The sequence below is a fragment of the Orcinus orca genome, chromosome 3, assembly GCF_937001465.1.
Source record: "Orcinus orca chromosome 3, mOrcOrc1.1, whole genome shotgun sequence".
Classification (NCBI taxonomy): Eukaryota; Metazoa; Chordata; class Mammalia; order Artiodactyla; family Delphinidae; genus Orcinus; species Orcinus orca.
In genome coordinates, this window is record NC_064561.1 from 37,715,104 (window position 1) to 37,728,376 (window position 13,273).

General features: G+C 43.4%; 1 protein-coding gene across 3 annotated transcripts in view; it reads left to right on the plus strand.

Annotated features, from left to right (window-relative positions):
* ATP10B (ATPase phospholipid transporting 10B (putative)) overlaps positions 1 to 13,273 on the plus strand; it is a 310,749-nt gene that overhangs the window by 189,528 nt on the left and 107,948 nt on the right. The gene's annotated exons all lie outside the window — the stretch shown is intronic.

Below are 13,273 nucleotides of genomic sequence, written 5' to 3' on the forward strand. Positions count from 1 at the left end.
GGCAGAAAACTGGGGAGATAACAATCCAGAAAAAAGAGACATTTATCCCCAGGCTCACTGGCAGGGAGGGACATACAGGTTTTTTATTTTTTAAAAACAAATAATATTATTTTATTTATTTCTTAATAATATAATTTCAGAGAAATCGTTCTAAAATTATTATAGATAAAAGTTTAGTGATAATAATGGGTTTGATCATTCTTCACTATTTTGGTGAATCATAGTTTAACAAAGAGAGTATTTGAAAACCAGGTTCTAAGTTCAGTTGATTTCAATACTTGATTATCATAGTTGTCAGGACTGAAAAATTACCTTGGAAAGGCACACATCGGGCTCCCCTGGTGGCACAGTGGTTGAGAATCCTCCTGCCAATGCAGGGGACACGGGTTCGAGCCCTGGTCTGGGAAGGTCCCACATGCCGCGGAGCAGCTGGGCCCGTGAGCCACAACTACTGAGCCTGTGCGTCTGGAGCTTGTGCTCCGCAACAAGAGAGGCCACGACAGTGAGAGGCCCGCGCACCACGATGAAGAGTGGCCCCGGCTCGCTGCAACTAGAGAAAGCCCTCACACAGAAACGAAGACCCAACACAGCCAAAAATAAATTAATTAATTAATTAATTTTTAAAAAAAGAGAAAAGCACACATCATGCAATTTGTACTTGGGAAGGCTTTATGGTTATTGATAATGGATATACAAATTCATATTTTTAATTGAAGTATAATTAATTTACAATGTTGTGTTAGTTTCAAGTATACAGCAAGGTGATTCAGTTTTATATATATTCTGTTGTGTCAGTTGAGATGCTCTCTACTGCAAGAAGCAGAAACCTTGACTTAAACAATTTTAACAATGAAGAGACTTTGTTTCTTAAGTCACTACAAATATGCTGAGGTGGGCAGGTGATCAAGCATGGTTCATTCAGCCAATTGGCGTTCTAGCTGCAGCAGTTAGCTGTCCTTTTCATTCAGTCCCCCTCTGTGTCATCTTTACCCCCAGGTAGATTTCCCTCATGGCAATGAGATGGCTGCAGCAGCTCCAGCCCTCACATCTACATATAATAACCCACAGAGGGAGAAAGAAAAGCACTTCCAGAAGCATTCTTGGAAGGTCCAGGAAGCTTACTCCACAGATCCTCCTCATCTCTCAGTGACCCCAGTGGGTCACATGCCCATCCCTGAACCGGTCCCTCTGAGCAGGAGATGAGATTATGCTGATTAGGTTATACCTGAGCCATAGAGCCCAGCATGAGGTTCACTTCCCTGAAAGCATATGGGATACACAGGGAAGGTGAAAAGTCCAGATTTAAAAAATGAGGTCTTTCCAAGAGAAGGAGAAACACATGTTGGAGAGGCCACCACTATGTCCTCAACATCATCACCTTAAAATAGTTTTGAGCCTCGACTCCTTGTGAATTGCTTTTCACATATTAACAGAAGCAGACACACTTTGGGACATTCTGTAATATATATCCTTAAAGTTATTCTAACCCTGAAGTGGATTAATTCTATGAAAAACTCCAGAATAGGAAGATAGAAAATGCTAGCTATCATTATTATCTTAAGTGATGATGCTGAGGGAGCATTTCCTTTTGCCAAACGTTGAAGATATTGGGCTGGCCAAAAAGTCTGTTCGGGTTTGTCATCCCATCTTACTGAAAACCCCAAATGAACTTTTTGACCAACACAATACATGACGGTATGTCAGGCAAAGAATACAAGATCTGAGAGGACAATTTTTTTCTGAGAAGCAACACGAAAGCTTATATCTCAAGCACTAGTTCTATCCATCTTGTCTCAATTTCACACATTTGAGAAGCTGATATCAAATGTCCTCATTTTTGTACAGTTGAATACTAGGACCCTAAGAATTTTGCACCTTAATCCCATGCATCATCCAGCCTAGACTTGTTTATACTGTGAGAGAATCTTTTTGCAAACAGCAGAAGCCTTGTTTACAGAATTACAATCCTGTTAGAGCATTTTCTTTTAATATAGCAACTGTGCTTGTGGTCTAAAAGTGACCCATTAATCAGATTTATGGAATGACTTCAAGGAGAGATTAGCTTCAGAATTGTATTAGCTTAGTTTCTCCCAGGGCTCAATTTAATGAATCTAGAAACCATACCGAGCAAAAGAATTGTATTTTTCCATCCAGCTTCGTATATTTTTATTTGTATTCAGAAAACAGGCAACAAGGAAGCAGGAGTGGGAACTAAGGGAATCCATGAAGGTTTTTGTCCCCATATTGTAATGCAGCAAAAGCCTTCCAGTGTTTCAGCAGCCGAGCACACAATTACTCATCTGTTCAGCAAGTCTTATGTCTGAACCGAGTACGTGTATATCAGCATGGAAGGCCCCATGTACCCTCGAGGGGCTCTCAGTCCAGAGAGCATGAGGAACTTGTAAACAGCTACAGTGTCCCTTGCCTATGGACAAAGGGTCACAGTCATGCATGGGCTGCAGTGACACATCTGCCTGCCAAAAACATCAGAGCCAGCTGAGGGAAGCCTTCTCTGAAGAGGTGACATTTCAGGAGGGCACTGAAGGATGAGCATTCAAATAGGTAAAGAAAACAGGTCAGCTCACAGCCTCTTCATGTGTCACCTGAAGGTTGTATGTGTGATTTATGCTGGTATCAAAAAGACCAGGATCAAGAGATAGCAGGAGCTTAAGAGAGAAATGAATCGATTAGAAACTTTATTTTATTTTATTGGCCACGCCGCATAGCTTGGGGGATCTTAGTTCCCCGACCAGGGATCGAACACGGGCCCTGGCAGCGAAAGCTCCGAGTCCTAGACACTGGACCGCCAGGGAATTCCCTAGAAACGTTTAAATTCTGACTTTTTACCAAGACTTGGAGATTCTCTTTTCTGTAAGTCAGGTGGCTGCTATAACATAAAAAGAATTCCAGATGCTACAGGATCGCGGCCGGTCTTCTGACAGCATGGCACTGAGGGCCTGGTTTCCCAGCTGTGGAAAGCTCTGCTGGAGAAGGCAGATGCCTGGCCTGCAGCCTGTTTTTATTTGTATGTCAGTTTCCTTCCGTGCCGGTGTCCCCATAGGAAAGCCTGAGAATGAGGAAACCAGAGGTCCTCATCCTGGGTCTGTCACCAATTAACTACATGACCTAAATGAAGCCACTTAGGCAGTTGTGTCCCCATTTGTCTCATCTTTAAATAATGGTCATAGTCTCTCTACGGTAAATTTTGTGAAAAGATGTGAGATGACATGTCAGAGGGCTTGAACGTAGCAGAGCTATAGAAACAACTCTACAATGCAGTGCCAAAGGAGAGTGCTTAAAGCAGTCTCAGCAGGGATGTTTAAAACATGACATCATACTGGACGCTTGGCATCACACCCGGGCTTGTCTCAGAACTGCCACTTACTAAATGTGTGGACACTTGTAGTTACTTGATCACTGCAGCCGCCATTTCAACTCGTATAAAGTAGGGCCAGCATTAGCACCTATCTCCCAGGGGCATGTGGGTTGAATGAAATAATCCTTATAAACTGTTAACTCAGTGTCTGCACCATAATTAGCACTACATAATTTTTTAAATTTCCGGTCACTTCAACTCTCATTTTTTCAATGTCAGGCCCAACCTAAGCCTTCATCTTTCTTGCTACATTTCCCACCCATACAAGGGAGGAATTGTTTATTTTATTGGCAAAGGTCAAGGACATTCACTGAGCCACATGTACCAGTGGGCAGGGTAACAGTATTTTAAAAGCAAAAACTTATGCTCTGCTCTCTCATTTCTCTTCTATTCTATGTGGCAGGATTTAAAATCTGAATTTGGGAAACCCTCCTAGAGCCTGGACCTCTTTCCCCTACCTCCGTTTCCACGGCACTCCTGAGCACACCCAGACCAAGGTTTAGATTTAGGTGAGGGATTTAGGTGGCTTCATCTGGCCCGGAGCCTAAGCCACTTCTCCCAACCCAGCTTCTAACATAGAATGTACATTCAAATATCATATCTGTGTGGCTCTTAATATAGTAGCTATTTGATCCCCATTCTACTATCATTTTCCTCCATATAACATCCCTCTGGGAAACCGAGAGGATATGAAATGATTGACAGGGTAGAATTCAGGCTTTGCCAGGGCCGTCCTAACATCGAAATACAATATGTATTCTTTACCCTAAAACTATATCCTCGGTTTGCTGCAGCTGTTAAATGAAGTAATGCATGTAAAATGCTTAGTATAGTTCCTGGCATTCAGTAGCCCTCAGAAAATGTTGCCTAAAATATTACTAAGGAGAGTTCGATAACCTTGATAGCCAAGAGTCACCATGAGCTTGACTCAAGGGGAGTAAGATAGACAGATCATTGGCTGGGGTTTTGAATCGCATAGAAGAGGACAAACGCTTTACCATAGAACTTGACTCCAAGCTATCATAACGTAGCAAACTAGGCCTGGGGAAAGAATCTGAAAGTGCACAAAACAGAGGATCATAGTGTCATTTGAAGCATGACTATGAAAAGTGCCACTGGCTGTAGTTGACAGACCAGCAGACCGCTGCATCCACTCTGCAGGTCTTTGCTCTGCATTTGGCACCAGCCAAGTAGCATCCTCTCTAAAGGGTCGGTTTTGCAAGTGCCCACCCGACTCCCATGGCCTCGCCCTGTGCTCACAGAAGGCCATAAACTATGTGGGCCAATTCAGCTTGTCATTTCAGGATAGGATGCATTAGGTTCTCCCCCAAACTCAATGGGTGGAAGAATCAAAAAACAAGAATTCAGGTGTCCCTGAAGCTCTGCACTTGTGTCAACAGGCGTGATTTGTATGTGAGCGGGTGAGCGTTTATAGCCTCTGATTTGCCATTATGGAGCTCACAATTCCAAAAGCTGAGGCTCCTGTTCCCGACCCAGCCTCAGTTATGTTTATGTCGCCAGGTTCTGAGGCGTCATCTGCTTAGTACTCCACTTTCGAACAGGACCAAGAGACCACGCTGAGCCGTGAAGTCCCCACAGCTATCACTCCTATGTCCTGGCAGACACACCTATGTGACCTTACACAAGTTAGATAACCTTTCTGGGCTTAAGTTTCCTCATCTATGAAACACAGATAACAATAACAATAAAAGTTGTGTCATTATTAGGCAGCTAAATGGTAACGTTGGTTAAGTGCTGGGCTTATTATAGGCACTTAATACAAATAAGTTTATTATATTACATTACATTAAATACATTATATTATATCATCTCATCATATCTATTCATATCATCCATCATATTATATTATTATGATATCATTTTTGGAAGTCTCCGTTAGTGCGTCCATAACAAAAAGAGATAGACGTCAAAATGACTTAAGATTAGGAAAAGCTTTTCCTCTACTGCCTCATGTTCAAGACAAATCTACAAGGAATCAATTAGTGAGTATTTCCTGAACACTCCCCTGTGTGCTAGACACCATACCAGACTCCACGTAGGTACGGAGATATAAGACCCAGGGTCATCCCAGGTGTCAGCAAGCTTATTGCATAGTTGAAAGTAGAAGACACATGAAACAATTAGGCCTCTGGGTGTTAATGAATTCACATAAATACAGATGCCCCAAGCTGCTGATTTGGGTCTTCATTCTTCCCGCCCTAATACTCAGGCCTCCCCAGATATATCTGGGCATCCTCAGGTATAGTTAATATGTTCATGTCCCCCAACATTTCCATCCGAGCCAGGGGTCCGGGTCTCCTACCCACTCCTCCAGCCTCAGCTGTTTCTTTCTGGAGCTTGCCTGAGTCTAAAGCCCCCGTCATCGTGATCTGTAGCAAACAGGCGGGTGCGGGGACACAGCTGCACTCACTGCCCTCTGCCCCAGGCCCACGTTGTCTTTAGCGTAACTTTAACTTAACGCTAAACCTTTAACTGCTGTTCCATTTCCATTTTGTGGGACCAGGTCAGGACAGAAGCCACAGGACCCTTCCTCCCTTTTCAGTTCCTTCTCCCTTGCTAAGCTCCTCCTCCAACCACAAAGCCCCACCCCTCATTCACGACAGCTCATGAAAATAGACAACCACACAGATTCTGTCCTGCTGTCACCACAGCAGTGACCCTGTTTCCTCCAAGCTAATAATAACTGTGATGATACTAATAGCAGCAGTAAATGCCATTTGCTCTAAGGCCATTTCGTGTATTATCTTATTGAACTCTCACTTTAACCTGTAGAATAGATTTTATTTGTCCATTTGATAGATGAATAAACTGAGGGTCATAGAGTCAAGTAGTGGGTTCAAGGTCACACTACCTTGTATGTAAGAAGTAAGAAGTAGTTCTGGGTTGTAGTCAGGCTCACATGACTCCAGAGCTTTTAACCACCCCACGATATTGTCTCTACGTGAGCACACCACTGTCAAGAGAAAGACAGTTGGGCATTTCAAGTATTCCTGAACCAGCTACAGGACGCTTGACTCTTCTTGGAGCCATGGAAAGAACAGAGGTTCCAACCCAAGTTTTGTTCCTATACACCTTGGCCAGGTCAGTTTCCTCACCCAAATTGGAGATTTATCAAATTTCCTCCAGCCTTTTTTTTTTTTTAAAGACTTTATTTTTTTAATGGATCTTTTGTCCATTTTTAATTGGGTTGTTTGTTCTCTTATTGTTGAGTTTTGAGCTAGGTTCACAGTAAAACTGAGGGGAAGGTACAGAGATTTCCCGTATACCCTCTGCCCTCACACATGCACAACTTCCTCCATTATCAACATCCCTCACCAAAGTGGTCCATTTGTCGAAATTAATGAACCAACATTGAGACATCATAGTCACCCAAAGTCCATAGTTTACAAGATGGTTCACCTTAGGTATTATACATTCTGTGGGTTTGGTCCAATGTATAACGACGTGTATCCACCATTACTTTATCATACAGAGTAGTTTCACTTCCCTAAATATCATCTGTGCTCCACCTGTGCATCCCTACCCACCTCCCAACTCCTGGCCACCACTGATATTTTTACTGTCTCCATAGCTTTGCCTTTTCCAGAATGTCTTGCAGTTGAAATCATAGAGTGTGCAGCCTTTTCACATTGGCTTCTTTCACTTAGCCATATGCATGTAAGTTCCCTCCATGTCTCAGCATGGCTTGATAGCTCACTTCTTTTTAGCTATGAATAATATTTCATTGTCTGCATGTACCATAGTTCATTCATTCACCTACTGAAGGACATCTAGATGCTTCCAAGTTTTGGAAATTACAAATAAAGCTGCCATAAACATACATGTGTGGGTTTTTGCATGGCATAAGTTTTCAACTCGTTTAGGTAAATAGGATACGTGATTGCTAGATCGTATAGTAAGAATACGTTTAGTTTTATAAGAAACCACCAATTGTCTTTCAAAGTGGCTGTACCGTTGTGCATTCCTACCAACAGTGTGTGAGTGCCTCTTGCTGTACCTCCTCACCAGCAATTGGTGATGTTAGCGTTCACGATTCAGGGCATTCAAATAGGTATTTTGTGGTATCTCATTTTAATTTGCATTTCTCTGATGACATGTGATGTGGAGCTCTTTTCATGCTTATTTGACATCTGTATATCTTCTTTGGTGAGATGTCTATTCAGATCTTTTGTCCATTTTTAATTGGGTTGTTTGTTCTCTTATTGTTGAGTTTTGAGTTTGTTTTTTCTTTTTATATTTTGAATAATGAGTCTTTATCAGACGTGTCTTTTGCAAAACACATATTTTCTCCCAGATGGTGGCTCGTCTTCTCATTCTCTTACCACTGTCTTTCACAGAACAGAAATTTTTAATTTTAATGAAGTCCAGCTTCTCAGTTACTTCTTTCATGAAGAGTGCCTATGGTGTTTACCTAAAAAGTCATCGCCACACCCAAGGTCATCTAGGTTTTCTGCTATGTTGTCTTCTAGGAGTTTTATAGTTCTGCATTTTACATTTAGGTCTGTGATGCATTCTGAGTTAATTTTTGTCAAGAGTGTAAGGGCTGTGGATTCTTCTTTCTTTCTTTCTTTCTTTTTTTTTGGCATGTGGATATCCATTTGTTGAAAAGATTATCTTTGCTCGGTTGTATTGCCTTTGTTCCGTTGTCAAAAGTCAGTTGACTATAATTATGTGAATCTATTTCTGGGCTATCTATTCTGTTCCATTGATCCATTTGTTTATTCTTTTGCCAATACCGCACTGTCTTGATTACTGTAACTTTATAGTAAGTCTCGAGGATGGGTAGTGCCCAGCCTCTCCTTCAATATCGAGTTGGCTAGTGTGGGTCTTTTGCCTCTTTATATAAACTTTGGAACTAGTTTGTCGACATCCACAAAGAACTTGCTGGGCAGCCCTGATCTTAACGATATATTTTTCTGGGAGTTTGCCCAGTAGCCAGCATCCAGAGCCCTTGGTCTTCAGTGGGCTGAATTTGGGTCCTTCTTTTCTGGACTTGGGGAAAATGTTTGGATTTTTTAAGTTCCTTGTATTTGCACATTATGCGCCTGAGCCCAATTCATGCAATGTAATCACGGACATAAAGCGGGGACCCCAATGGCATGAAGAAGAAAATGCTGGGGCTGGCGGTGGTGGTTAGCCCTCACCATAACATTAACAATCATTGTCATCAACATCATAAAAGAAGCTTGTGTTCATTAAGTACTTACTAAGTGCAAAACCAAGAACTCAGTCCCTTCCATGCATCATGTCACTAATCCTTCCAATAACTCTCTGAGACAAATACACGTATTACCTTCAACTGAAGAAATAGAGTCTCTGAAAGATTAAGTAACTTCCCCAAGTCACACAGGTAGTAAGTGGTGAAGCTGAGATTCAAACCCACTCTTAATCCCTAGACTGCACTCATTCTCACTGGCTTCCCCTTTCACCCTGGGGTAGCGATGCTGACCATCCTGGGCCTGACATTCCAGCTTCCTGAAGGACAGCCCAGGTCAGCTCATCATCCTACACTGAATGGGAAATCCCACAGACAACTAAGCTTCCTGATAAATGCCCTCTACTCTAGTTCCTTGCAACCCTTTTTACAAAACCCACATAGCACTTGAGAAATGGAAGCTTAAGCACCTTCTCCTCCTCCATTCCCCCCCTTTCACCTGCTTCCCCACAGGATCCAGTTGGTTATAAACCTCTCTTGCTGTTTATTTACCTCTTAATAAGCCCTATCTCCTCTCAGAAAGCCATTTAGCGCTGCACCACTTAATTTCTCCCCAAGGCAGAATCTGCCAGATGGAATCTTCGTCCCCAGCCACGTCAATTTGTCTTATTTTTAAGCAGCAGTGAACATGCCACAAAACTAAAATAGCAATCAGTTCCCAGGTGTGGACTCACTGAGCAGGGAAATGACCAGGAGTGTGCGCATGTGTCCACCCACGGCAGCTGTTCCGAACGGGCTGGATTAACCGGGGAATGACTCCTCAGAGTGGCTCCCAGCCAGCTGTGGCCACATCTGGGCATCCCTCAATGCAGAAGCACGCCGCTTTTCTGCCTCAGCTGGATTCAGCCACTCAGCACCTCCTCGGGCTGGACGCCCCAACCCCGGAGCTATGCACCCTTGCCTTTTCCACAGTTGAGGAGACAAAGTGGGCCCCCAGAGGATCAGGAAACCAGCACAGAATAACCCAGTGCAAGAAGGAAATGTCCCTGATGTCACTTGTTCTTATCCCAAAATTCCTATAAAATCTGACTCTGATTCTATAATATTACTACTTTTGGGTCAATATAAATATAGAATTCTTCAAATTTTGTACCAGCTAAATTACTAAATTATGTCCCCCCCAAAAAAAATTTTGAACACCCCAAAAATCATGTTGTTCCCATAGCTTCAGTGCTCCTGGACACACACGACAAGATGTGTGCCTGGAGGCGTATGTGCCTCTGTTTGAGCATGACCCGGAGATGGGCAATCTCTGTTTAGGGGAGGGTAAGCCTACAACAGGGACAAAGAGTGTCCCTTCACCACTGCATGTCATCCTAAGGAAGAGAAGATTACATCTAAAGGAAAGACAGGTGATTATTAACGGGACAGCAGTACTGGACAGGACCTCCCAGGGACCCAAAGAATAATAGAAAGAAAACAGAGACCAGTCTGACTTATAGCTTCTTGTGTGCTTCCATTGACCTCGTGATACCTATCATCATTATGGGAATTGACAAGACAGCACTCCAGCCAAACTCACAGAAGTGACTGCTCGTAAATATATATACATACACACACACACACATACACACATATATACACACATATATTTCATAAGTTCATCTGCATAACATCCATCTTCCATCCCATTAATAATTTACATCCCATAATATGCAGTGGAGCCCTTTATTAGAAGGAAGAAGAATGAATTTCAGTGTTCACGGGTGGCGGTGCATTGGCCTTGCCTTCGGTATGTCTATGTATGTAGCGTTCCCAACTAGCTTTTGCAAACCTTCTGGTTTGAACCAGTGTGCTCTGGAAGTGTTGGCAGTCGGGATATTGCTCAGAGTCAAAGGTGTTCTCATTAAATCCAATCTCAATACCGGCCAGATTGCTGAGATTGCAGCAAGCAACCAATGGTGGGCCATCCCCAAAGGCATTACCCAATAGGGCAGAAGTCAAAGGGGAGATGAGTAAGGACAAGTTGAGTGATAATCCTTTATTCCTTGGAGCAATTTTGCTGTAATATTCAAGGATCCTTTTTTTTAAGTGCCCTCTCAAAAAGGAAAAAGAAAAAGCACTAGAGAAAGCCTCCCTCCTTCACCATACAAGATTCCTTTTCCAATGGAGAGTATCTGCCATTCCAGTTTCTTTAAGTAGCTTCATATTTGGACATTTAACAGGTGTTCCCAAGGCTGCTCTGAAGAAAAAAAGATTCTTCCCTGAATCAACAGATAAATGTTTTTCTGAAATGGCAGTGAGAAACAGATCTTGGGGGACTGTCTCTATTTTCCATGGTAAAAAAAAAAATTAAAAAATAAGGTAGAGCAGATGATAAGCTGCTCTAAAATAAGTTGATGGAATGAAAAAGTGCTTAGAAACCTGTTACATCCTTTTTCCATTAAAAGAATTATTATTATTAAAATGCTACAGATGGGGCTTCCCTGGTGGCGCAGTGGTTGAGAGTCCGCCTGCGGATGCAGGAGACACGGGTTCATGCCCCGGTCCGGGAAGATCCCACATGCCGCGGAGCGGCTGCGCCCGTGAGCCATGGCCGCTGAACCTGCACGTCCGGAGCCTGTGCTCCGCAACGGGAGAGGTCACAACAGTGAGAGGCCCGCGCACCGCAAAAAAAAAAAAAAAAAAAAAAATGCTACAGATGCACTGCCCACAAAATGCTCAGAAGTGGTCCCCGTTTGGGTGATACTGCCCACGGTTAAGCAGTGGCTGCTGCACTGGGCTCCCTAGGGCATGGGCACTTCCACAGAACTCTGTGGGTCTTTAGAGTTACAGGACTGCTCCCTAACTGTAATCCCTGATTATTTTATAGACTCTGATCAGACCTTCCCTTGGTTGGCCTTCCAAAAGTCTTCCAGATGGATGTGCATCTATTTCAGGAAACTGGGGGATTCCTTTGAAAGGATCTTTTTGACAAGGAAAATGGGGTCTTAGGAGGGCTTGCTTGGGGTTCTCTAAAGGGCCGCCAAAGAAAGGAGAAAGGCATCAAACCCTTATCCTCCTCAAGGACTTTTACGAACTCAGAGGAGAAAAGTGAAATTCGTCCCGTCTCTTTCTCTGTGGAAGAGTGGTCTTGTCATGCCCAGGGCAGCTCAGATTCCAACAAAAACAGAATCAGTAACATGCCCAGAGAGGCTCAGCATCAGTGGAGAAAAATAGCAAAAGAGAGCCTGCTTCTCCAGGCCTGGCTGGGCTCAGAGGCAACCAGCTGCAAGCCAGCTGGACTTAGTTTAAAAGACCACATGTGGAATATTGGTTTGGTCCCAGATCCCACATTTAAAGAGGAACATTTCCAAACACAGCCTTAGTCAGAAGAGCCCTCACCTCTAAGACAGATCTTGAAACTGTGTCACACAGAATAATTGAGGGCACTTGGAAAGTTGAATTTGACTTGGCAAGTCCAAAAGGCTTCAGAAGACACCTGATGAATACTTTAAAGTATTTTTTTAGGGCTTCCCTGTGTGGCGCAGTGATTAAGAATCCGTCTGCCAGTGCAGGAGACACTGGTTCGAGTCCTGCTCCAGGAAGATCCCACATGCCTGGAAGCAACTCAGTCCATGCGCCACAGCTACTGAGCCTGCGCTCTAGAGCCCATGAGCCACAGCTACTGAAGCCCAGGCGCCTAGAGCCCGTGCTCCGTAACAAGAGAAGCCACCGCAATGAGAAGCCTGCACACCGCATTGAAGAATAGCCCCCACTTGCAAGTAGAGAAAAGCCCGCATGCGGCAACGAAGACCCACCACAGCCAAAAATAAAATAAATGAATTCATTAAAATATATATATTTTTTTAATGGTAGAAGATGGAGTAAATCAGATTGCCTGGGAGAGCAGAATTAGTTCAATACTTGGCTAATCAGAAGGAAGAATTTCGTAAAATGAGGGCTCTTGGAAACGGAAGGTATTGCTTTGGGGAGGAGCGAGTCCTTCTGCCAGGGCTGTAAAAGCTGATGCTGCCGTTCCACTGGAGAGGAAAGAGGGGAATGATTTCCAGGAGGTAGGAAATTCAAGCAGTGAAAACTGGGTTTGGTGTCAAGTTGGGCCCAGACTCGGGGTCCAGCTCTGTTTTTGTAAGGCCTTGGGAAATTTCTCTTGAACCCTCAAGCTCCTCATTATGAAATGGGTGTAACATCTCCTCCAGTGAGTTATTATGCAAGTAAAGGAAGTATTAATTCACCCTAGTGCTTGGCACGGTAGAAATGCTAAATTCACAATTGCTGCCCCTGTTATTACCTGAGCTTGATAAATTGGATAGGAAGAGAAAGTACATCATTTTCTCAGATTTCTTTAGCCCTCTGATCCTGTGATCACTGTGGGGCCCATCCTATCAAAGTTCCGGGTGCCATCTTCCTAATTCCCTGCTTCCTATTTCAGCACCACTGCAGATCTTCCTAGGCAATGGTCTATATTCTCACCTTTCCCACTGCTGCTCTCCACCCATAACCAGAAGCAGTCTTTCCTATACTCCATTCTTTTGTGACCCTGCTTTCTACAGTGATAACTGGGTATTCTAGGAAGTGATGTATATTAAGAATACTATGTTAATATGACTATATAATCACCTTCTCCTTTAAATTTTTTCTCCTGCTAGGAAGCAAGGGCTGAGCACAGCAACCAGTCGATAGCCAACGGTCAATCAAAAGTCTACATGGTCATGAGGAGG